The sequence below is a fragment of the Myodes glareolus genome, chromosome 12, assembly GCF_982192425.1.
Source record: "Myodes glareolus chromosome 12, mMyoGla1.1, whole genome shotgun sequence".
Lineage (NCBI taxonomy): Eukaryota > Metazoa > Chordata > Mammalia > Rodentia > Cricetidae > Myodes > Myodes glareolus.
Window position 1 is genome coordinate 30,578,133 of NC_142037.1, and position 27,000 is coordinate 30,605,132.

At 39.8% G+C, this 27,000-nt stretch overlaps 1 protein-coding gene across 18 annotated transcripts in view; it reads right to left on the reverse strand.

The window, feature by feature from the left end:
* Window positions 1-27,000, reverse strand: part of Hmbox1 (homeobox containing 1) — a 156,125-nt gene that overhangs the window by 128,663 nt on the left and 462 nt on the right. The window lies entirely within an intron of this gene.

A 27,000-nucleotide genomic window follows, 5' to 3' on the forward strand; every position in this document is an offset into this window, starting at 1 on the left:
GGGACTATGTACAATCAATCTGCCTCAGCTGGCTTTCTCTGCAGAACAGAGAAAATGATGTCCACACCTCTAACCTAATAGGACAAGCATTGAGCTAAACAAAACTTTGCAAGCTACCAGACTTCTGTCTGTTAGGACAGTGTAGGAATGACAGTCTAGAAACAAATGCCATATACAAGGGCTACAGCAAAAGAAAGTATTTACACTCCTGAAGCAGCAAGGGGTATCATTTCACTCTCTCTTTATGTCTTTATAGAGTAGTTGCTTTGGTAATTCAATGCACTAATAAAACCTAGGCCAAAGGTCACCAGCTTGGCGAATTCTTCCTTTATTCCCTAAAGGGATAGACCTCCCTGAATGAGTTAATCTGATGACTTGTGAATGGAGTTACAGTTCCCTAACTGCTTAGTTTTGTGAACCATCTAGGCAAACTAGAAAGCAATTGGTAAAATAAAGCAGGAACCACTAAGACTTGAACACGCTTACATGACACAGGGGACTTAACAAAATAAACACCCTTCTCAGCGTGGGTGGTCAGAATCCACTACACTGTGATCTCTGTCAGCTCCTGCTCTTCCTCAAGTCTCTTGCAGTTCGCATGTCCTCTCCTGCAGTGGTGGCTGTTCTGCACAAGATGCCCCCCCTTGTCTAGCCTTGACAGTTCCTTTCTTAATGTGATACCTAGCCCTCAGACCTGGACTTCATCATTTCCCAAGGGACTCCTTTCCTGTCAATCTGACAAGGTCAACACTCCACATTCTAAGTTCTAATACAGTATTCATTGGAGTGCAGCTTTGGGTTTGAATGGTGATTTAAATAATGATTCTTGCTACACTGACGCTTCAGGAAGGTAGAAAACATGTATGTCCCTGTTCCTCTTGGTCAAGATAGTTCCTGGAACATGGTTGTTACATAATAAGTAGTGAGTAAGTAGATGAATAATGATCTGCAAATACCATTTCAACAAGCATTGAACCAGGAGTTCTGGATCGTTGGATTCTATCTCAGTCTTGTTATTCTGCTTGTAATTTTCCTATGTTTAAGTAGCTGTAAAACCAACTTACCTATGTTGTGGGGCATTTGAACATCAAATGAAAACATGAAGGTGTTTGAAAAATGTAGAGGCAAATATCAAACATTTAAAAAAATAAAAAGTAAAAAGTAAAAAAAAATCACACTACACAGCTATTGAGACAAGTGGAAGAAAAAAGGTATAACAATGAGTTGTGCTGTTTTCACTTCTGTTAAGTCATAGTTCTAGATCAATATGGAGTTTCATCTTCAGAGCTGTTGTTTGTAACTTTGTGACTCACTGACGTATCAAAGAAGAAAAGATTCTTGGGCTGGAGAGAAGGCTTAGCAGTTAAGAGTACTTGTTGTTATTGCAAAGGACGTGGGTTGAGTTTCCAGCACCCACATGGCAGCTCACACTTTTTCTGCGGCTCCAGTTCCAGAGGATATAACTCTCTCTTCTGACCACCAAAGGCACCAGGCATGCATGTGCACATACATGGATGCAAGTAAACACTCACACAGACTGAAATAAATCTATACTGTACAAAGTTTAAACTTGTGATGCATGGCTGAGTCTGTTATATAACTCTCAGATACTTAAAATAATCATTTTTCTCTATGCCAAAGACAAGTGGGTTTACAAAGCCTCACCGTTTTCTCATTTGACATGAAATTATTCTCTTTGTAGCTCAAAATGCCTAATACTTTCTTGAGAGCCATGTAACTATCTTTTACTTCTCATAGTGGATACTTATGCTTTGTAGATTGGTAAAATTCTATTAAAACTTAAAATGAGGAAGTTTTCAGGCAAAAAGTACACTAATGATTGTTTAGTTTGTTGTTCTGGTTTAATTACATAACATACAGCATATCCTTAAAATGTCATAATATTAACCCTTCACAGTAACAATGATTATCATTTACTGTGTCTGCATTTTGATTGTTCATAAAACCAACATTGGTAACAGGAACTAGCTAGACATAAACTACAGAGCGCATGCGACAATAGTATGATTGCATTTTCCTTAAAGAGAGCATGAAAATAATTTGGCTATACCCACTTTTGATTTCCACAGTCATCAAGAATCAGAAGATTAAATTGAAATTTATACTTCTAATGAAAGAGTAAAAAATATTTTAGACTTTTCTTAAGACATAATTAGTTTGTTTTCTGAAAAAGGGACACTATTAAGGATTAAGCACATACAAATAACTAGTGAGAATACACTAACAGCCATAACACTGTGTATACTACTAGTGTCTGTTTCTTCATTTGGCTGTAATGTTAGTATTTCCATCTCACAACAAAAGAAAATTGAGACTTGAAAGACAAAAAAAAAACTTTAGTAATTTAACAGTATGTTTCACAAGTGTCAGAGTTAGAATTGCATATAGAGGCTCTTGAGTTAAGCTCAGCACTGACCTTTCTACACTCCACTGGAGGACACATCACAAAATCAGGCTAGAAATCACACCTATCTGAACACACATCCATTTGTAATATGACCTTGCTGCTGCTATTCAATCATGCTTTTAGAAGAAGAGGCTTTGATTAAATAAAACTTATCAATTCTTTTTATTGTTCAGCTTTTTGGTTTCACAGTGAATTCTCCCAAGCATTTAAGTTAGAAATAATGCCAATTCATATAAGCTATTTCAGAAAACAGAAGGCAAGCAAGCATTTTTCAACTCAACAGACAGGGCTAGTATCACTGTAACACCAAGTCAAATACATTAAGGGCAAAGCAATCCATGTGTTAGTGTCCCTTGGGAACATGTACAGAGAGCCTTAATAAAATATTAGGAAATGATAAACTGACATGCTGAGCCCAGTGATACAAAAGGTCCCTGCAATCCTGACTAATACAATGAGTATAAGATGGTTTAACATTCCAAACCCCTCAATGTGGTTTACCATATTAACAAGCTAACTATGACCATTTCAAAAAACACAGAAAATTTCAACTCATGATTTAAAGACAATGACAAAACTCAGCAAAATATGCATTAAAAAAAACTTCTTCAAAATAATGATTTACCAAATACCTAAAATTTAATCACAATCATGATGGAAGACTGAACGCTTTCATGTGTGGTTGGAGCCAGGTGCTTTCTACAAGTGCAGTGTCTGCTAGAGCTCCTGGGCGGGGCAGTGAGGAGGAAAGTACAGGAATTAGGAACCAGAGTTTAACAGCAGTTCTCAAGGGCAGCCACAGTAGTAACTCGAATAATGTCACACCCTACTTAAAGCCCCACCCATAGTGGGCTCCACTACACACAGAATACATTTAATCTCTCATTGTGGTATGTATACACTGCCTTACAACATTTGGCCTCTATTCTTCGCTCACTCTGCCCTGAGCCCAGGCAGCTTGTTTATCAAGGTCATTACTGTTTCTGAGACAGACAGTGTGCACAATCTACCTAGAACGTGCTTTTCACGCTTTTCACGCCTGGCTCTTTCTTGTTATTCAGGTGCTAAGCTAAGCGTTACCCATTTGAAATGGTCTACTAAATAATTCTTTACCTTATTATACTAATTACTGATATCACATTGTAGCTTCTTGGGCTGAAGAGTTGGCTCAGCAGTTGAGGGCCAGTACTACTCAGTACTACCTGAGTTCGATTCCAGCACCTATTAGGTGGCTCACAATGACCTGTAACTCCAGCTCCAGAAACTCTGACCCCCTAGCTTCTGGGTGTACCTGCATTCACGTTCACATAACCATTGACAGACATACCACACACAAGTTTACAGAATTTAAAAATAAATTCATTTTTTAAAAGTAACTTCTTGTGTTCTAGGGCATTTTAGCCAAGCAACAGAATCACTGTCATATTTGGTAAAGCAACCATTCAAGCATTTCCATATTTTAAGGTACTCATTCACATCTGCATAGAGAAAGCATCTGTTAATGTGGGTGAGGTAGAGGCAGACCCATAATTCTGGTGGGGAAGGCAGGAAGTACAGGAATTGGGAAATGAGGCAGATTATCAGAGGCAGCTTGGGCTTCTAACTGTTAGGTTAAAGGAGAGCCAGGGCGGAACTTTAAACCAGTTACAGACCTGAAGGATAAAGTGATGGCAGTAAAGATTAATACATCCTGGTCTAAAGCTAACAAAAGCTATGACTGTCCACTTGCAGTAGTAAATACAGTTGGCTCTCTCCTGTTTCAAGCATCTATTCCGAGTTCTGGATCTACAGAGCAAGCAGCCTTTGACTACAGAGCCAAATCAACAGCAACCAAAGTAGTAAGAATTTCTTCTTATGCTGTGCATTCTCACACCCAAGGCTTATGTCATCCCGGGCAGAAAGAAATTTTCATATCCACTTTCATAAATGTTACAATCAGTCGAGACTCGGGGCAGCCAGTTCTCTGTTCTTGTTTTCATCAGCTCTTCTAGCTATTCTCTCAAAATGAACTTTATTTTCTTATTGTTATTTCATATACTTACTTAATAGCTCTCTCTGTTAATCTGTTCCATGTTCTGTCGGGAAGGTGTGCTAGCAAAGGTGTTTCTAACCTTACGTTGCATCACCCAAGTACCGGGCAATTTCCTAATTCTCCAGTAACAGATCCTGTTGAGTGATGAACATTAGGGTGCAGAAGAGCTAGAGATTACTATGGATGGCTTCTTGGTTTGACTCTTTTAACTGACAGTTGCTGGGTTCTAGGGCCCTTTTATGTCAACTCTGGTTAACACTATGAATCCCAAGTGCTCCAGGATTATTGAACATACACAAATACATGATAAATAAAAGATGAAAATCAGGTCTGGGACAGTTCAGTGGTAGAGTGCTAGCCCTGTGATCAATCTTTGCTGTGCCCAAAGGAGCATTCAAACCACATGTGTGCGCGCGCACACACACACATGCGCGCACACACACACACACACGCGCGCGCGTACACACACACACACACACACACACACACACAAGCTTAGATGAAACAGACCTTCTCCTTGAATACATAAATTACCCCCCCCCACAAAAAAAATAGCCTAAATAGTCAAGTAGCTACTTAAGAAACTGGGTTTGCACTTCCAAAATACGTTAACAAAGAAAATTTCGTGTCTGGATGGCTTCATTGACAACTTGATTAACTATTCTGAGAAAAAACAATGTCAGCTTTTATTTATTTATTTTATTATTTAATTAAAATTAATTTAAAATTTTATTTAATTTATTTTGGAACTTGAACTAGAAGAAAACAAACTGTTTGAATAAGGTCAAAAATTATCCTAATGGAAGAAGACAGAAAATGAAATTACAGGGTGAAATACATTATTCCTCATGAAGAAAGATGAGAAAGATCCTTAGCAATATGTGAACAGATACTACACCATGTAGGGTATATGTGTATCTAAAAGTAAACCAATGCAAGCCACCATCATAGCAGACTAAATAAGAATTAATAACTACAAAAACAGCACCTAATGAAGCTGATCACCTCACTCATGTCCAAAAGTTGGAGTAAACTAAAAATAGGCACCCTGTCACTGATGAGGGACACGGGAACCCTGTAGTTGACATCACACTTTAATAATGAAAGGTGGAGTGCTTTTCATCACTACAGAAACAGGACAAAGTTTGTGGCTCTAACAGTTGTTCAGTAGCGCTATACCCCAAACCTTAGCCAATACAACAAAAACACTCATCCACAGATGATGCAATTATGATATAGAAAAAACTTAAGGTTTCTACAGAGGGAGGGAGGGAAGAAGGAAGGGAGGGAGCCCCACTTTTTGATTACATGAATTCAGCAAAGCTGCCAGACTCAAAGATAAAACAACAACAACAACAACAACAACAACAACAAACCCTGCATTTCTACACACTAGGAATGATGTAGAATCTATGCGATTTGCTTTGTCTGTCTGTCTGTCTGTCTGTCTTTCTCTCTCTCTCTCTCTCTCTCTCTCTCTCTCTCTCTCTCTCTCTTTCTTTCCCTTTTTATTTTAGTTTTTCTAGACAGAATTTTTCTGTGTAGCTTTGGTTGTCTGGGACTCACTCTGAAGGTTAGGCTGGCCCTGACCTCACAAAACTCCTTCTGCCTCTGCCTCCCTGAGTGCTGGGATTAAGGGCGTGCATCACCATTGCCCAGCTGCTTGTTTTTCTTAAACAGTACCATTTATAGGGCTGGAGAGGTGGTTCAGTGGGTAAAGAGCACTTGCTGCAATCACAAAGGACCCAGGTTTGGTTTCCAGCACCCATATGTTGGCTCACAACCATCAGTTCCAAAAGACGACCAACTCAGGCACCATGCATGTGGCACACATACATACATACATAAAGGCAAAGCATTCACATAGATAAGACAAAATAAATAAATCTTTTTAAAAATTAAGTAGCATTTACAATAACACCAAACCATAAAATATTGTTATAAATCTAACACATAGATTCACAATCTGTAGAGCAACAAATGAAAAATTCAAGGGGAAGAAGATCAAAGATCTTCTAAGTAAACAGAGCAGCCAGGAGACACAGTGTCACTAAGATGCTTCTCTGTTAACTCCTAAGAGCCACTCAGAATTCCTGAAGGGCTTGTGACACATATCAGCAAGCTGATGCTGAAGTCTGTGTGGCTCCACAAAAGAAGACCATCACAGCTTTGTCAAAGGTGCCAAGGCAACTCAAGATAGATGGAATGGCGTTTTCAATACCCAAATAAAGAACACAAGAAATCTGTTTCTAAAAAAGTAGAACCTTGAGGAATATTTCAAGCTTAAACTAACTCAAAATACACCACACACACCTAAATATAACATCCAAAATCATGAAACTTCTAGAAGAAAACCCAAAGAGAAACCTTGGTTTTAACATTATCCTCGCAGAGTGGGTCTTGGCTTGTACTGCGTCACTCAGAGCATCTCATCCACATGGCTCCCAAACGGATTCATCGTGCCACTTTCTCAATAGTTCCCCCAGAAGCCACTGAAAGTGCCCTACTGCTGCGCTTCGGAAATGTGCTCTCTAGGTAAAATACTAATTCTGAAGACTTAATGTAAGAAAGGAAGATAAAATATTCCCCTACTCATTTTTACACCAAGAACATGCTGAAACAGTAATGTGTTGGACAGCTAAGTTAAATGGAAGACATTATTAAATTTAATTTTGAATGTTTCTTTTTATTTGCCGACATGTAGTCACTAGAATGTTTAAATTTAAAATGTTGCCTCCTACTATATTTCCTTTTAAAAGGTTTCAAAATTTTTTGAAAAATTTTGTCTGCATGTCTGGGCCACTGTGTGCCTGGTATCCATGGAGGCCTGAGAAGGACAAGAGAGCCCCTGAAACTGAAGTTACAGATGGCTGTGAGCCACCGTGGGTTCTGGTAATCGAACCTGGATCTTCTGGAAGAGCAGTGGACTACCTCTCCAGCCCCTTTCGTTCTATTCTATTAGACAGCGCTGCTGTAGGAAGCTGAGAATGTAAGCCATAGCAAAAGAAGCAAACTACAACAACAACGAAGACTACAGAGGATATTAGTGCCACTAGGTCAGCTGTTGCCAAAAGCTTGTCCTGCTCTGCATTTTTCTGCTACATTAAAATGAATGAATTTATAAAGTTATTTCCCAAAGCATTTGTGACTTCCAGCTGACAGTGTCCTGACCCATACTCCATTCCAGCAGAATTTCCAATTCCATCTTTGAAAAAAGTAAAGCCGTGTTCACTAGGATTTTCACTGTCACGCTTTTACTCTTTATACACTACCTGGTTTTATAAACTAGTTCACTTCTGTTTTGCACAGATACTACACATATAACATTGTTCTCAAATAAAGTAGAATACACTTTAAAAAGGGAATTTCTCACTGATATAATAAAGAAAATATTATTTTTCACTACAATGAAACTAGACAGTCACTTTTTAACTCAACTGCCACTGAGGCCTTACTCTGGCTGAGATGTCAGAGAGGCTTCAGCGCTGTCTTGCATTGTTGCAGCTGCTCCACTGCTGCACCCGCCTATGGTGCTGGCTCCCAGATGTGTGTCATGACGGAGAACAGGAAAAGCAAGCATTCACATGCCCACCTCCCCTCAGAGCCCCTCCCATGTAAAAGCCAGAAAAGAGGACTGGGTTGGAAATTTTAAAAACATTGTGAGAATTTGTATTCTATAAACAATTAGGTTGAGTGTCTCACGTCCCTCATGTGGGGGACAACTAAGGTAGGAAGAGGTTTGCCAGCTGAGAGGTTCAGTAAAGCTAAAACATCAAAATCAAGAAGGAAAACAGAGATAACGAACTCTGGAGATCAGAGAGCACAAGAGACACATTAGACAGTGAAGGCTTCCTCCTGAGGGCAGGTGTTTAAAAATTGAAGAATAACATTATCCGCACGACTCTTCTGTGGGATAACTATTTCAGGCTATGGCTGATGGGGGCTTGGCCATGTGACATGTAAGAGGAAAAGAGAAATGGTGACAACCAGGAGCTATCTGGAAATAAAGCTAAGAAAATGTGAAGTAGTTAAGAGTCAAGGACACCAGTTTACTAGCAGAAACAGGTGTTGACCACTGGTGTCACTTCTGGTAGAACAATGGTTCTCAACCTATGGGTCATGCATGACCCCTTTGGGGGTTGCATATCAGTTATCCTGCATATCAGATATTTACATTACAATTCATAGAAGTAACAAAAATATAGTTATGAAGTATCAACAAAATAATTTTATGGTTGGGGGTCACCACAACATGAGGAACTGTATTAAAGGGTCGCAGCATTAGGAAGGTTGAGAACCACTGTTGTAGAGCAACAGTAGAAGAAAAGAGAAACTCAAGTATGATTCCAGAAGTGCTACCTCAGATGCCTTTCAAACACCTAAGAGGAAACATTTAGTTGGATGTCCAGAGGCCTAGGCTAGTCTACCATTGGGAAATAAGACAATGGGAGTAGATGGGTATGCTTAAGAAGTATGTGTGGATGAGAAACAAGTCAGGGCTGGAGTAGAGTTTTGAGAAACTTGAGGTCTGGGAGAAGGAAGTCTCTGAAGTAGAAAGGGGTTAATAATGACAAAATTGCCGAGATATCAAACTAGAAGGATGAAACTTGTTCGTGGACTTTAGTGACACTGTGTAAAAGTTTTGAAGATGAGTAAGCATGTCCACCAGATGCTGGAAGCTTGCATCAGGAAACACCAGTGAGAATAATCAATATTGTCTCTGAAGGAGAAGGGGAATAAAGCAGGACCTGAAACTGAGATGTGAAACTGCGGCCCATGGAACTTCATTCTGTTTACAATTTTAGTTGGATGAATGCCTGGATTTCTTTTAATACTGAAGATGGAATCTGTCTCACATCAAGAAGTTTAAAAAATATAAGACTCCAAAACCTCAATGTCCTTTGAATATGGAGTACAGGCAAATGTATGTGCCTCAGACTCTGAGGACTGGTGACCCCACACCTATGGGGTAGCTCTGGCTGTAGATCCTGCCAGGAGCTGCCTCCTATAGTCTTCCCATTGCATGAGATTTGTTCTGTAGTCTTGCTAATAATTCTGAAAAATTCCTAACATCATGCAATAAATTTGTTCTTTTTTTTTTTTTGATATAGCATCTCATGTGTCTCAGGCTGGCCTCAAATGCTCTCTATAGCTAAGACAATCACGAACTTCGGATGCCCCTGCCCCCAGCTCCTGCAAGCTGGGATGACAAGAGTGTGCCACCATGCCAGATTTATGTGACAATGGATATAGAGCCTAGAGTTTCATGCCTGCCTCCTAAGAACTCTACAACTTGAGCAATATCCATAGTCCAGTAAATATACTTTTAGCTTACGTAGGATAGTCAGTGTCTGTTGTTCCATCTATGCACCTGACTGTTCAAGCAACTATGACGAAAAGATAATGTACAGTGGAAGCGGCTACTGAGACATGAAGTTTAAAACTGTGATATTATTAGTAGCATTAAGAAAGCAGAGGTGGGACTACGCCACTACTTTTGTTTTATTTTGGTTTAAACAGGGTCTCTGTATGTTTGTGTGTGTTTCAGGCTGGCTCTAGACAGGGTGTGTGTATGTCTGTTTGTATCAGGCTGACTCTAGCTCTGAATCCTCCTGCCTCTGCCTCTTGAGTACTGGGATCATGAATAGGGGCCACCATGATAGAATCTATATAAGTACTTTTTGAAGGCAAACGGAAGAACAGGGTAAGGTAGTTTGTCATTGGTCTATCAATTCATTGTCCTCTCTGATCTTTGAAATGAGCATCAATTTTACTGAGAGTTGAAAGAGTCCCCCTTAAAAATTCATGAAAGGAAGAAAAAAAGAGAACAAGAGAGAAATGTAATAAAACAGAGATTAAAAAAAGTACATGTGAATTTACTGTTTATAAGAACAAACAAAAATACATTGAAAACATAAAGAACTCTTACAACTCACTCATAGAATGGTGATGAAACTATAAGATGAACAATTACCTGAGCAGACATTTCACCCAAAAATGTGTAAATCTTTGAAAAGATGCCCATCATCACCTATCCGAAAAACAAATTAACATCAGTCTTATGAGAATGGCCACAGATAAAATGGGAGATGATTACAAGTAGCAGCAAGGGTATGAAAGAACTGCGTCTCTACATTATAAACAGACAACAAATACTAACAAGGACGCAGGAAAATCTGCAACCAATACACAAACACAAAGATAGACAAGTGACAACACAGACAGAGAAACTGTAACCCAGATCACCACTAATAAGAGAAAATAAAGCAAAAGCTGGATATGGTGGTGCGCACCTTTAATTCCAGGACTTGGAGGCAGATGCAGGTGGATCTCTGTGTGTTCGAGGTCAGTCTTGTCTACATAGTGAGTTCCAAGACAGTCAGAGCTACAGATTGAGACCCTGATTCAAAAAACCTAAAAATAAAATGTAGTGAGCCCACAAGTATTATACAGTATCCAGACGTACAGCTGACAGATCTACTGGACAATCCACGGAAAGTGTATCTGTACACACCCACACGGACTAACCCGTTTTTGCAGAGTTACAAGCCCACCTGTTATTTCGATAAGTCACTGTCAATTCCATAGAAAGCTACTGAAATCATGACATTTCTCCCTTCTATTGTATCCCAGCAGTGTATAAGCCTGACTTTTCCTGTAGGGCAATAAGATACCTCCTCACACAACATGAAACCACTGTGTGACAAGGATTCACTCAGTCAAGTCCTTGTTCTCATAGCCAAAAATCTACATAAAAATAGTCCCCCACAAACTTTCTTATTGACAGTGCTCACTGATAAGAAAGGAGCCTCAAGCAGTATGTCTGCTCTAACAGCAGACTCAGGAAGCTGTAATCTACTGGCCCTTTGCTCCAAACAAACTACCAATATTCTGTATTATCCTTCACCTTGGTTTCAACTAACACAAGATTATAGCCCAGGAAATTAACTGTTTAGACAGGAAAAATACCTAGATTCCGAGAGAAAAATTCTCACCTGGGCACCCTGCTGGAGTCAAAAGCAAGGGCCACTGAAGAGATTCCTTTTAACTCACCCAGCTAGATGCTAATGCAAATCAAGACTGCAGGTTAGAATAGCTACCAAAGCTGTGTTCCAGGCCTCGGGGGAACTTCACAGCCATGCCCCCTCTGAGACATAAGGTACCGCCTGGTCAGATCCACTGGTTTCTTGTTTCGTGTGACTCTGTGAAAATGCATGCCTGGTACTATTGTTACCGCCTATGGGATTATTAATTTGTCTGTGTGCCTATATAAACCCCTTATGTATTGCCTGATGCCTTATGACCTTGCCCTTAAGCCCTTATGCTTCTTGTTCTTCTCCCTTCTTTTATCTTCCCCAAAGGAATAAAGAAACATGCAGGGAAAACGCACCTGAGTTTGTTCGTTCTACCCCTCAGATCCCTTTTCCAAGCCAGTTTTCACTTGTAGACGTCCTGTTCTGAACCCTGAGGGAGTGCTGAGCCTGGTACTCAGTAGCTCCCAATAATAAAATAAAAAAGTTTGGTAGTTTCTTAAACAGCTAAACATAAATTTAACATTAGAACTAAAACTACTAGTTTTAAGTATCCATCCAAGAGAAATGAAAACATGAAGTCCATGGTGGACAAATTTCACATAAACATCGTTCTCATTGTCTTCAAATTACCAGGTACTGAATGAACTCACATTTATAAACAATACAATATTATTGGGCAATAAAAAGAAATAGTAATGTATGTTACAACATGGATGAACTTCAACAATTTATGCTAGTCAAACTGATAGTCACAAAAGAGCACAAGCTATCCACTGCTGGCTCAGTATTTACCATATTAAGAACTAAGACTGTAGTTTAGGGGTAGAGTATGTGTCTATACGTACAAGATTTGGGTTCAATATCCAGCATGAACGGAGGGGAAGAGGAAGGGAGGGAAGAAAGGAGGGGAGAAGAAAGAAGGGAAAAGGAGAGGTGGAGGGAGGAAGAGAGAGAAAATATGAAAACACAAATCAGAAGTAGTAATACACATCTGTGATTCCAACTATCAGTTGAGCTGGGAGGATTGGGAGCTCAAGGGCAGCATGGATTATATATAGTCAAGTATAGTCTTAAAAAATAGATGAAAAGAAAAATACTTTGGTAAAAGGCAGAAAACTAGCTAGTGGTATTCAATATACAAAGGTCTAAATGAAGGAAATACAAAAAAAAAAACATAGAAGTTTGACTAGGCTTAAAACAGACTTGTCATATAGGATACAAGGCCAGTTAGTAGCACCCTCTGAAGCACAGTTAAATATACTTCAAAACAAGAGTGTGTTCATAGCACTGGATTTCATCCCAAGCACCAGGAAAAGAAGTAACTAAATAAATAAACCCTCACAAAAGCAACTAGTGTGAGACTAAAACAGGACAATATCCTTTGTAGGTTAAGGGCTCTGTTTGCAGTTAGGACAATTAAGAGTAGGTTCCTGTTTGTCCTGTGTTAAGTCCTTGCAAGTTAAGGTTTCTATTTGTAATTAAGAAGAAGTTCCTGTTTCTTAGGTCTGATGTAAACTGCAAAACATGTTTTCCAGTCTGCACTAAATGTGTGGCCTCATTCACATGATGTATATCCTCACCGTTGTTCCTTCCTGGACAACAGCCAACTCTCTCCCCCCTGTAACACTTTATCATTCCCACAAAAGGGACCTCAAGAAGCCAACCGGGGCTGCTCTCTAAAATTCCGACTTAGGGAGAGGCAGTCAAATTGGCCAGCCCAGGTGCACCCCCAAATACAGCTTGCTTTAATTGGATAATCGTGGATTTAGTCTTTCTCCTTGCAATTTTCAGAAAATAAATAATTTAATAACTTCTAAGGCAGACAAAGCTCCCAGCTACTTTGAATAATCAAAGATTCTCTAACATTCCTATCACCAAAAGTAAAGAGCGTTATTCTTTTTTAAAGAGATAACTGGTGACTTCGCTGTCCTTTTCCCTCCCTGACACCCTCATGAATCCTATCAATCTGGGGCAAAGCAATGCACTTGCAATTTAAAATTACTGTATGCTTATAGAGAGCTTTATTTGTCGGGGGGGGGGGAGGGCTTGATCATTAGATAAGAAAAGATTTATCGGTGAACTTACTTTGAGAACAATTTACAACAACAGTTTGGTTCCTTATTTTTCTCTTATAAGCTCCTGGCTAACCTCCATTCAATAACCATGCTAACTAGGTATTCCTCCTAAAACAGTTGACAAGGGAGGCTAAGTGTGGAGCTAATCAAGTTGACTTGATCAGGAATCTGCTGAAGTGCAACCCACTGCGTACACCCATGAGGGGCTTTCTTGGTCAGATTGAAGCAAGAATACCCACCCAGATAAAAAGACACAGAGGAGGGAAGTTTTTGCTATTTGCTTTCACTCTTGCTGGCAAGCTCATCTATCCTGTCGCTGCTATATTCTTTCAAGGATATTAGAACCAACTTCTTCAGGCCTCCGACACAGAATGAAGACCAGCAGTTCCCCAGGAATCCCCCAAGCCTCTGGCACAACACTGGTATTGCTGAGGCATCTAGCCTCACGGGCTGAGCAGCAAGTTGCTTCTCAGTCTCTCCAGCGGGACAGTCATGTTGGACTGGCCTATGTTATGTAAGCCATTCTAACAATTCTCTTTAATACACATATTCATTCTTGTTAAGTTGGGAGCCTAGACCCCAGCCCCTCACATCCATCCCAGCCCCCAGACCTGAGAGTTATATTGGTCTGGACTTCAAATCCCAGCATGCCAGGTCCTGACCCCTTCCACAGGGTATTTATGTGAGCTCCCAAAGGAGAAACACATGGTGTCGTGCCCCCCACCCCACCCCGGTGGTTAGCGGCCTCCTGGTTTCTCCTCGGGGCCACCAGAGAGTGCAGAAATCCCATTAAACCTGGATATTTTTTAATTTGGCTTGGTTGGGATTTTTTGCGTCGGCCAGTCGGCATAGAGCTCATGTTAGGAAGAATTTGTAACAATTCTATCAGTTGTTCCTTTGAAAAACCCTGACCTATACAAAACAAGCACCTCCCATACTCCCATGTGCCAAAGGTAGGCTGATTTTCTTACTCTACATATCCCGGCTGGCCCTGCAGTGGGGGGAATGTAACTATATATTATCGAAGCTGGCCAAATACAAGTTTTAGCACTTGTTTATATACAAAGTAAATTACAAAAAAAAAAGGTTAAATGTTTTCATACAATTTAAGATTGCTTACTAAAAACAAGAAAAGTAGATGTGAAACCTACTGTAAGAGACTTAGGGGAAGTTAAGACATTAAAATATGACTTGTAGATTTTGTCTTCAAGATCTCCCTTCGTTTTAGGGCTGGAGAGATGGTCCCAGGGTCAAGAGCAATGGCAGCTCTTACATGAGATCCAGGTTCAATTCTAGCACCCATATGGCAGATAACAGCTGTCCAACTGTCTGTAACTACAGTTCTAGGGAGTCTGTTACGCTTTGCAGCTTCGAGCTAACTTCTACATGCATGCACTGGGTACACAGACATACACAGAGGCATAGAAATAAAAATCAAACTTGACATCATAAATACATGGTGTGTACAAGATAAGCTGATATACAGAGTCAATCTATGCATTCCAGCAATATCAGACTGTGTGTGGCCCAAGATCAAGTGTTTGGACCTCATACCACTGTAAGTTTGAATGAGAGAATTCTCTGTTGGGATGGGGAGACACTGCGACTGTTTGCCCACTGGGTGATCAGACCACCTTTACTACAGTAGTGATAATCAAAATGACGTAAGAGCACTGTACAATTCTCCAGTTTGATGTGGGATTCCCCTCTGAATGTTGTGAATATGTTTTATTACTATTGGTTAATAAAGAAGCTGCTTCGGCCTATGGCAGGGCAGAAGAGAGCTGGGGAGGGGGGGGGTAACTAAACTGAATGCAGAGATATTCAGAGAGTAGGTGGAGTCAGGGAGACACCATGTAGCTGCTGAAGGAGACAGACGCCAGAACCTTACTGGTAGGCCACAGCCTCATGGTGATACACAGATTAATAGAAATTGGTTAACTTAAGATGTAAGATTATTTAATAAAAAATCTGAGCTAATAGGTCAAATGGTGTTGAAATTCATATAGTTTCTGTGTGATTATTTGGGTTTGGGAAGCCAGAAATGAAAGGGCAGTCTCCACTGACATCAGTTGAGAGCCACATCTCTGTATCAGTTAATGTGAACAAACAGTCATATATTTTGATTAAAATATTTAGGAAATCACTTTTTAATGGTTTTGGTATATTAATTGTTTTCATTACCTAACTACTCTTGTTCACATGAAGTCACTGACGCCTACTTTTATACACTTATCAGAAAGTCAAAACACAATCATTCAACATGTAAACTGCCAAGGAAGATAGCTTTACTTGATTTTTAGTGATTCTCAATTTTTTTCCAATCTTTTTCTAACATAAAGACAGAGGCACAGTTTTACCAACTAGGTGAGCCCAGGAAGCAAAGGTTGAAGGAACAAAAGGACATAGGAGAACAGAAAAAGCAGTTCCCAGCAGGGGGAGAAGCACAAGGACAGCACATACTATCAGTCTTCTCTCCTAGGTCTCATTCCCAGTAAAGTTTACTGCACGTTCACAGCACCATACTAAAGAGGCTACCACATGTAAATTCTAGAAGTTTTAATGTTTACTAGACAGTGGGTGGTCAAAGTAAATGACTGTTGATTTATTTATGATGCACAAAAACTAAAAATTTAAAAATCCGACTGAAATAAGTCTTTAAGTGAGAAAACATAGTAATCCATCCAGCAGTGGCTAGTCAACTGAGAGTTCATACAAATGAATGAGAGGGTTCAGTCAACAAGAAAAGCAAAACCCCAACACTCGGGGTGGGAAACCAGTACAGACACAACACGGGGAATGGAGACTAAACCACTGGAAATGCAACATGCTTTAAAAGTAAACACAAACGTTATGATGGTGAGTCTGTAAGCACGGCTTAGAAGTACATGGACTAGCATGAGTGTCTCAAGATCCATGGGAAAAAGGATTTAACTGGGTTTACTAAATAAGATCCTAACTGATAAGACAAGGATATGAAAACATGTTAACTGAGTAACATGGCAAATACAAAGAGGAGAAATGCTGGACGGATGGAAGGAGGGATAACTCATCTGGATGTAGTACAGAAAACATCTCTAGGGAAAAGAAAGTAAGATACTATTCAAGGGGAAAAGGAGATATTAGAAGCTTTAAAAAGCACAGGGGTCAAAACTGTCAAACAGTACAATGTGACCTTAGATAGAATCCACACTAAACATGACTATTATTAGTCCCATGAAAATCATTTTAAGGGTGCATTTTATGCACCATGGGAATAGAGCAGGGAAAAGGTAGGAAGGCTAGTTTTATGCTGCAATGATCTCAATGGGTATTTATGTGAAATGTAATTAAGTACTACACATAAAGAATATTGAGACAAGAATAAACATACAATAAAAATATTTTAGCTAGAAAGGATATTGCTTGTTCCACAGAAGAATCCTAAGGATTAAGGAGAACATGCAGATCCTAGAAACAGGATCACAGAACCACTATCATAAGCACAGTATAAATGTTTTTCTAAGTTCAAGAATTCTATTATGTTGATACTGTTTTAAGTACATTTACTTGTTTATTTTACATGTGTGTACAAACACACATGTGCTACAGCAAACATGTTAGAAGACAACTTTCAGAAGTTGATTCTCTCCTTTCGCCCTGTGGGTCCTGGAGATCAAACTTCAGTTGTTGAGCTTGGCAGCAAGCACCTTACCCGCTGAGCCATCTCACTGGCCCCAAACACATACTGTTATTTGCCCCCAGCTTACCAATGGAGATAATGAAACACATATACAAAAAGTAAGTTGTAAAGCTCAGAGGGGCATCAGAACAGTCGTGCCCCAGAGTTCATGTTCCTCAGCAGCTCAATGGTCTAGAAATAATCAAGACTCTGAGCATAACAGGGATAGACCTTAAGGGGGTGGGGCTAAGGAATTAATTTCTGAGGGCAAAATTTCAAGATGCTTGATATTCTAAAGGTTTTATACACACACGTACATGTGTATGCACATACACATGCTTAAGAAAAAGAGCTGATGAAGTAGTTAGTCATTGAAGAATAACTGCCTGGGGCATAATACTGTTTAGGATAATATCTAGAGAACTACCTATGCTCACCCAAAGCCTTCCTCACATCAGAATTTAAGAGCAGAGGCAACTAGAGAAACACATTACTTAGAACAAGGCAAGAACATATCAGGAAAAGACATTTTAATGTACTAAAGATCTTAACAACTACCTCAGATCTAAGCATTACACTATCTGCATTTTCCAAATGTACTATATCAATTAGAATTATTTAGTGCATTTATGGAGGAGTGCCCTATATCAATTAGAATTATCTAGTATGTTTACGCAAGAGGCCTATTCCGGAGCCCATCCCAGATTCTAAAAATCTGGAGGTAGCACTCAGGAAAATAGCATTTTAATACTCCTTCTGGGTATTTTTTTTTATCTGAAAACACACACACACACACACACACACACACACACACAAAACCAAAAACCTGAGACTTGCTTTCTTTGACATCACTCTGACTTCCAAAGGCATTAGCTCCTTTCCTTTGTAATTGGACTGCCTTTCTTCTAGACTCTTAGCTGACTAGGTTTGATTTCTGTTTGTGTCTAAAATTCTCGGGCTGATTTGTAAAAATCTAAACTTGGCTTTAGAGTTTTCAGCGTTGAAATTCATTTTAAAAACAATATTGATAGAGGAACTTTAAAAAGCTCTAGTTCCTTTCCTAGGCATTAAGATTCTCTGCTAAATATAAAGCAAGGTTGATGGATACTGTGCTGAACAGACGTGCCAATTCTTCCACTGTTGAATCTCAGCAGCACAAGATGGTTTATATGGTGCATTTACTAGCTCAAGTCCTGTTTATTGCTTTTCAAATAGAAGGCACAAATGTACTAGTTTTGTTCTGACCTACCACAAAAGTTTCTTTTCCCTTTATTTTTATTTAATACACATAAGTGTTTTGCCTGCATGTATGTCTATGCAATAAATACATGTAGTATGGAAGCTAGGAAAAAGGGCATCAGATTATGAAACTGGAGTTACAGATGGGAGCCATGTGGGTGCAAGGAATTGAACCTGGGTCCTCTGAATGAGCAGCCAATGCTCACTTTTAAATATTTTATTTTATTTTATGTGTATGAAAGCTTTGCCTGATTTATGTCTGCACCACATTTGTGCAGTGCCTGAGAAGGCCAGAAGGACATGTCAGATCCGCTGGGACTAGAATAGACAATTGGGAACTCCCAGGTAGATGCTGGGATTTGAACCCACGTCCTCTGGAAGAAGACGTTAGAAGTAAGTGCTTTTAACCCTTGAGCTATCATCTCTCCAGACTCATAATGGATGTTATAAGGAAACAGTTACCATACTAGAAGGTAAGTGTGAGATAGGCTCTAGTTGCTACAATAGTTAGAGAATCACCTAACATTCCTCTTATTCCCTTCGGACTTGATGAGAAATAGCAAAGAAAGAGCTGCTTTAATTAAAGCTTACTTCTACAGTGCTATTCTACCATCTTTCTAGCTTGCCTGAGGTGACTAGGATTAAAAAACCAATGCTAAATTACAACGTAGGTCTTCTGCCACTTCTTACAAATTGATCCTTGAAGAAAAGAGTAAGGGCAATGAACTCATTTCTGTATCACTGAGTAACTCCGCACACACTCCCAGACTCAGTGTGTTTGAATGCCCTTCCTGTACAATCCCTTCAAGGAACCCCATGCACACAACGCCCAAGTACTCGCTTCTCTTATAGATGATTCCCTCTTGCGTTCCACTTGCTCTCTTAACTCACGGGATAGGGACAGACAAGAATGCGTTGTCAGTGCACTCGGATCTCTCTCTTGTCCAGAGAACTAAAAGAAGCACTATCACCACTAAGAAGCAAGCTTTAGATGAAGAATCAGTTTAACAGCAGCATGGTACACCGCACCCATCTACAAGTCAGTGTTAATAGGGACAAGGAGACTACAGAACTCAGCAAGGCAGACAGAGCAGATGGGGGAAGCAAGAAACAGATAAAGCAGGCATGCAAAATATAGCTGAGACAAGAGACCACATATTCCAGAATAGAAGGCAGAGACTATCTTCTAAGATTCTTAACAGTGTTCTTCATTTAAGGGCTAGTTTCCTCTGACCTCTACCCATGCACCCTGTCAAGTGTACATGTAAGTATATGCAGGCACAGATACACACACACACACACACACACACACACAAATAAATAAACACATCTAGTTTCATCAGTCTCAAACAGTTGTATACCTATAACAATTTCTCTTTGAGGCTAAGTAAGTTCTAATTAAAACATAATTTAGAGTACATACCAAGAAAAGGAATGCTGAAACCAGATAAATACAATGAAAAAATGTAGCAGGAAGAAACTGAAACCACAGGCAGCTGAAACGATGAATTTGGCTTACCAGGAAGCTCCACTGATATTTATCTTATTCCTGCCACTGAAACAACTTAAATTCATTTTTTCCAAAGCAAATTATCAATGCTAACAATTAAAAATACTTCAGATTTCAAAGACAAAATCTTGCGTTAATACCACAGAGCGGTGACATTTAAAAACTCTCTATCACATAGCTAAGGATAGGCAGCCCCATGACTAGCTGTGAACTTGATAAACCTTTCTGGTCCCCCCAACTAAAGGTCATGATATCTAAATCTCTCCCTCTTTTATTCTCTAAATCTCTCATTTATTTCCCCAGGAATAATTTCAGAAATACTTTCTTTGAAGTTAATTTCCTTCCAAGTTCAAAATAAGACTGCCATGAGCTCCGATTCATCGGCAAGTTTGCACTAACACCAACCAAGATCAATATGATATGGAATATAGGTGTAATTTTGGTCATCTAACATCATTCTGCTTTGGATGTATGTATCAGCTAAGTATCAGCTGGGCAGTGGCAAGCATCTCTGGTCCCAGCAGTCAGAAGTCGAGGAAAGAAAATCAAAAAGAATTCAAGTCAATCGGGGCTACAGAACCTGTTTCAAGAGGTAGGAGAGGGAGGGGGAAGGGAGGAATCATCTTAATTTTACAGAAAACCTCACCTCACTATCATTCTTAAATTTCACCAGCAAAGTTTAATCGGTACTAACATCATAACATCATCATTCCGTAAGAAAAGCTTATTCACGCTTTGTTGTTGTTTTGGTTTTGTGAGCCAGGGCCTCTTGTAGCCCCCGCTGGCCTCAAACTCACTATCTCAAGGAAGATGATCTTGAACTCCTAACCCTTTGGACTATTGGTATTATGCCCTAGAGTTTGTTCTGTGTTGTGTTGTTGCTTTCAACTTCTTTGTGTCGTTGTTGCTGTTGTTTTGAGACAGTGCATGTGCCACCACTTTCCAGTTCAAATTCTGATAACAAGAAAACGAATTTTTCATAAAACTTTCTATCTGTACCAAAAACTTTCTCAAATACTAAAAAGGCAAATGAGTGAAATTCCTGATCCAACCATTGGTGCCTGTGGTGGTTTAAATGAAAATGTCCCCCTCAGGCTCGTGTATTTGAACAGGTATTACCAGTTAGTGCTGCTGTTTGGGGAGATCTGGGAGGTGTGTCCTTGCTGGGAGAAGTATGCCACTAGAGGTGGGCTTTGAGAGTTTAAACACTCCAATCATTTCTAGTTTGCTTTCTCTGCTTTGTGCTTAGAGGAAAGGATGTGAGCTCTCAGCACTGTACCATACAGTTGCCATCCTGCAGGCATGCCTCCCCACCATGATGAACTCTTCCCTCTGGAACCATGAGCCAAAATAATCAATCCTCCTGCGAGTTGTCTTGGCCATGGTGTCTTATCACAACAATAGAAAAGCAGCTCATCCAGAGCCTTTCTGTGCAGTTATACCACAGAACAACAGTCCCTAACAAAGAGGACACAGAGTCCCCACATGCGGTGATGGATTATTTCTGTGCCTAAGTTTTGGTGGGAATTACATGAACTAAACATGGTAAAATAGAACTATACACATATGTTGTACCAATATCAGTCTCTAGGTTTGGGATTTTCTGTTTTCTTCTGTTTTCGGTATTTGGGCAAGCACCGCACCATAGGTTATATCCCCTCCTCTTTCTGCACCACACTCCAGTTGTGTATGACATAACTGACAGGGGAAGCTAGTTTTGCAGCACTCTGTGAATGACACAACATAGTCAAGGCGCTCTAAGGGCTCTTGTGAAGCAATCCCACAAAATGGGTTCTCTTTTCATCCCCATTCTACAGATGAGGAAACTGAGATAGAGACATTTAAAACACTTGCTCGAGGTTACACAGTGGTGAAAACTGGTTTTGACACAGGTGGAATGACTCAAAGTGTGGATTTATTTGAAAGGCTGCAGAGCCACTGAAGGATTACAGGAAAAGTATGGCTGACAATCAAATTCACATTTTACTTTGGCAAGATCCCTCAGGTACCAGTGTAGAATGACTAATGAAAACACGACTGCACGCAACGAGATTAGTTAGGAGACTGATGTAATGAGTCAGAAACAATGAATTAGGAGAGTAGCAAGAGAATGAAAGGAAGTATATGCAGACAGCAAGACCAACTCCATCTCATGATTGCAAAGCTTGACCAGCCAAGCCAAGAGCTTCAGGACTTACCACTGCTACTACTTCTTATCAAAATTACAAGGCAGATAATTCCAGTATTACATCATCCTCATTTAAGGAGAACCCACAAACATTTGCGTTTTCCCTGTATAAAAAAATGGAATCTTGGGCCAGCAGGTCAAGGGCCACCTACTAGCAAGTCCGAAGACCTGAGTTCAAATCCCCAAGACCTGAGTTCAATCCCCAATACCCACATGATGGAAGAAGAAAGAGCCAACTCCTGTGAGTTGTCTTCTAAATTCCATGTGTGCACCATGGCAGGTGTCTTTATTCACACATAATAGATAAATAAATATAAAAAGAATGTGACTATACTCATTAAAGTCACTGTCCCTTTGCACATCCATACTGCCCCTTGAATATGAAATTTACTAATGTTTCTAATGCACCACATATGGGCCTCTGACCAACAGCCGGACAGAACTACCAAGTACACTGCCTTAATTTGCTTTCGTTTGCTGTGATAAAGACACATTACTAAAGGCAATGTGGGTAGGAAAGGGTTTATTTGGTTTACTCTTCCACATCACAGCCCATCATTCAGGGAAGCTAAGACAGGAACACAAGAACAGAAAACTGGAGGCAGAAAACCAGGTAAAGACCACAAAGGGACTTCATCACTGGCTTGTTCATCACACTTTCTTATGCTTTGGAGGGCCACCTGCCCAGGGGTAAAATTGCCTGCACAGCAAACTGGACCCTCTTCTTGACAATGTGTAATCAAGAAAATGCCCCACAGGCAATATGACTGAGGTATTCTCTCAATTGAGGTTCCTCTTCCCATTTAACCTCAACCTGTGTTACAGTGACAAAAACCTAGTCGAGACCTATATCTAGTAGATATTTTAATCATAACCAACAACCCAATGAAACTCTAAATGGCCACAGAATGAACTAGAATCATTTTATCACTTAAAAAGAAAGACTCAGGTGCACCTGTCTTGAGTCAAAAAAAAAAATTAAAATAGTCCGTCACAGCAAAGCTAAACTTAAACTGCAATTTTTATCTTTAGTTCACAAATGCTTTTTAAAATAAGCCTACTATGCATCCCTAAATCAGAAGAGTCCATAAACAGTGATTAACTAAAACCTACAAGTTTTACATCAGATAGTCACCAAGAGTCTCTACTCTGCACCTACGGATGGGTCCTCAGTCTAAGCAAACGCCGTCTTGGGCACAGCTGTATCTAGGAATCTGAGCCACACACTGATTATTTAGTACTAGCTGGAGAAAAATGCCAGACTGACAGGCTGACATTTGAGAGAACTATAGTTTGATAGAATCTGCTAAAATGATGGTTTAAAATGATAAGGAAACCTCCAAAGTTTCTCTAATGTAGCATGAATGGTGGCTACTCTTTGATCTCTGCTATTTGTGGGTCAGATTTGTTTTCATGGCTGTAGGTCTGATACACACACAAGCATACTTCATATTTAACTGCATATATGAATATATGTGATATGAATATGCTATGTTTTTTATTCATAACAGTCTTATATAAAGTTGTACTAAATTGAAAAGAAAAAGAAAAACCAGTAGTTGACATAAAAATCTAGCCAAAGAATAGAATAGTAAGAGTCTGGAAGCCAAAATACCTACATAAAGCAAGAACAAACAAACAAAACCCAGCACATTTTTACTGGGCACTTTTAATACTACTCTATAATGGTCATCATTTCATAGAGTTGAGAAGTACACCAACTCCTATTTATGAAAAATAACATTCTATGATAAATTTATACTTTCCAAAAGAAATAACCCAAGCTTAAAGAACAGAACACAAAAACAATGAAAAGCTGCAGTAGATGAACCCCATGGTAAACCTGCTGTTGATAGAAACAAGGTAGCCAACTGAACTTTGAAACCAGAGACAGAACTAATATGACACATAGGAAGACTCAAAAAGAACAAATTAATATACAATGACGCAAGCAAGAATACCCACTAACACTTAGTAGAAAACTGCCAGGACAGAAGAATGAGGTCTTTGTTACAATGTGTGTTATAACTAGAAAAATAAAGATATTAAGTTTCTACTTGGGCTAGAAGATGAAATGCACCCAGCAGTGCAAATAAAGCCTCTGGAAAGGCATTCAACACATTGCTAAGGGTTCCTTTCCTTAATGCGCTTTCCTGACTACACAGTGTTCCGTATAACTAGCAGCAGTTTGGTTAAAAACAGCTTGCATTTTCAACTTCCCGTAATAAAGGCCACATTTTTTTTAGAAATGATCAGATTAAAATAAATATGTCTTTACAGTTACAGGATGAAAATTTAAGCTGGACAGGCACCAATGCCCTGGTTCTCTACTCTTTTTTGTAAACCATATGACTTCCACATGCTGAGAATGTTTTATGCTTTAGCCTGCAGTAAAGGCTTTACATCATTTTAATGCCCCAGTGCTCAAAATGCAACAGAATCAGCCCAATGAGTGCAAGGACTATTTCCTGGTGTACACGGAGCCATTTTTTATTTTATTTTATTTTATTTTATTACCATTTTTACCATTTTCTGACTAGTAGTCAAAAAAAGTTTAACAAATGCTTTTCCCATAAATAACTTCACATTTCCATTGGAGAATATAAACAAAAAGATTTCAGGAAATGGTAGATGAAAAAATACTTATTTTTCTAGATTGGAGCATTTCAGTTTGACGTATCTAAAATGATTATTAAACAATTAAAAATTCCATGACTATTAGAATACATTTCAGAAAAACACAAGTAAGCAACTATTATATTGTTACATGAAATTTTCTTCCAGTTTTTGAAAATTAATGTTTCAGGTTAAGATAAAGCTTAAAACAAGTAATTCTGAAAATCCTGGTCTTCAACAAACCAAAGGCTCAGCTTGGAACAGCACATTCTGTATCGGAAATTCTATTCAGGTCAATTTAAATACATAATGCTCGATTTCATGCTAACAGTTCCCTTATCTGCGTGAATGATCGACAGCAGAAATTTCAAACCAAAGGCTAATTCCACCAGACAATCCCAATGTATTTGTGTGACTTTCAGATGCTATGGAATCTACAAGCCCCTTTCTGATAGATGGAACATTCAAGAACTGATACATTTTGATCAAATATATAAATACGTTAAATTCTCAAGTTAAAATAGAAGTGATGCCAATTACTCTTGGTTATTTAAAAGTCTGTGCTAGCACAAAATTATCACAGAGAGTGACTGAAGGAGTTGTATTTTGGACTGAGGGAGTACAAAATGCATGATCTTAAATTCTCCTGGTGTAATGTCATTAAATATTCAAGACTGTGAGAAACAAGAGATGTTTCATTCCAACTCTAATTGAAAATTGAAAAATAAAATCAGATTTCTTTAACTTGACTTATAAGCATAATTCAACCAGATCTAGCAACTTAGTTGTGCAATTTTAGTAAGTTTAATGCAAAACACTGCAAGCCTGGTGTGATAATTACTTGTGGCATTAATGCAAAAAAAAAAACCAACAAATTCGGGTTCTTTTCACTTAATGATGCATTTTATAGTGCAACCACAAAAAGCACGACCCATATTAGCACAAACTAAGCAAAAAAAAAAAAAGCACAGGAGGTATTATGTCCATCAGGAAGAGAAATGTTCTGTGCCAAGGAAGGAAGGGGGGGGGGGGAGAGGAAGGAAGGGAGGGAAAGATAGGAAAGGAGAAGGCAAAGAGTTCCATTATCTGTAGGTCCCCAGAAAAAGGAGCACGTGACTATACCCTATATAACACACGAGGTCTTTTCTTAAAGCTTCAGACAAAATAGCAATCACTTTTATCATTCAACTTTACATAGCGTGTATCCGTCCTGCTAAGTGCATTCTCTGCTTCGCTCACCCAATGCTCCCTCACTCTTCCATACCAGTTTCCAAGCAAATGTTAAGACAGAGCAGGGTGGGGTAGACGAAAAATCCACGCAGCGCCTTTCAGCGCACCATCAAGCCTCTTCCCCGAAAATAATTTCCAACAGTTTTTTCAACTACGAAAATAAGTCGCCCTGTCTACCTCAGGGCACACAGCAGACACTCGCCTCATTAGTAGACACACATGTATATGCCATTTAGCCCTCCAGACTCCCAACCCCACGTCCCGGAATTTTAAATAACTGGCAAGTCACTGAGCATGAAGATGACAGGCTACCTTTACTTACTGTTTCGGGGTGAAGGTGGGCGGAGGACTCCTTTCAAAGTAGCCCCAATAGTGTAACCAAAACACGGTTCCGGAATAAAATCTTAAGAGACACTTCCTTTCCCACCTTTAGCTGCCGACTTGGGGAGGCAAAGATGCATCTCCCCAACACATCATCGGTACAGTCCTCCTGCCGGGAGTTTGGGGTGGAGACTGGCCCAGATGAGGGCACCGAGTGTGAGCTGGCCCCCCAGACACGAACGAGTTACTGACCCGTCCCCCCCCCCCAAAAAAAAAAACCCTGCACAAGGTCCGGAGAGCCAAAGTCCAGCCCCGGACTCACGCGTGCTTCCCAAGCCCAGGCCGCTTATCTTCGACTCCGGCTATCTAACTTACCATCTACAGACATTCCTTCGAGACGAGCCCAGCACCCAAGTACACGTCACAGTTTAAAACACAGCGAGACACTCCCCAAACAAACCAGCACACCTCGAAGCCACCTCACAGTTTCTCAAACTCGCAAGCAGGAAGACCCCACCTCCAGAATTCAAACCTTCCGCCGGTCCTGGAGACCGAGGAGAAGTTAGGGAGCCGTCCTCGCCTCTCTACGCCCGCCCCTCACAAACTGCCCCACCCCACAACCCGCGCACCACCGCCCCCTGGGGAGCCTCCCCCCCACCTCCGCTT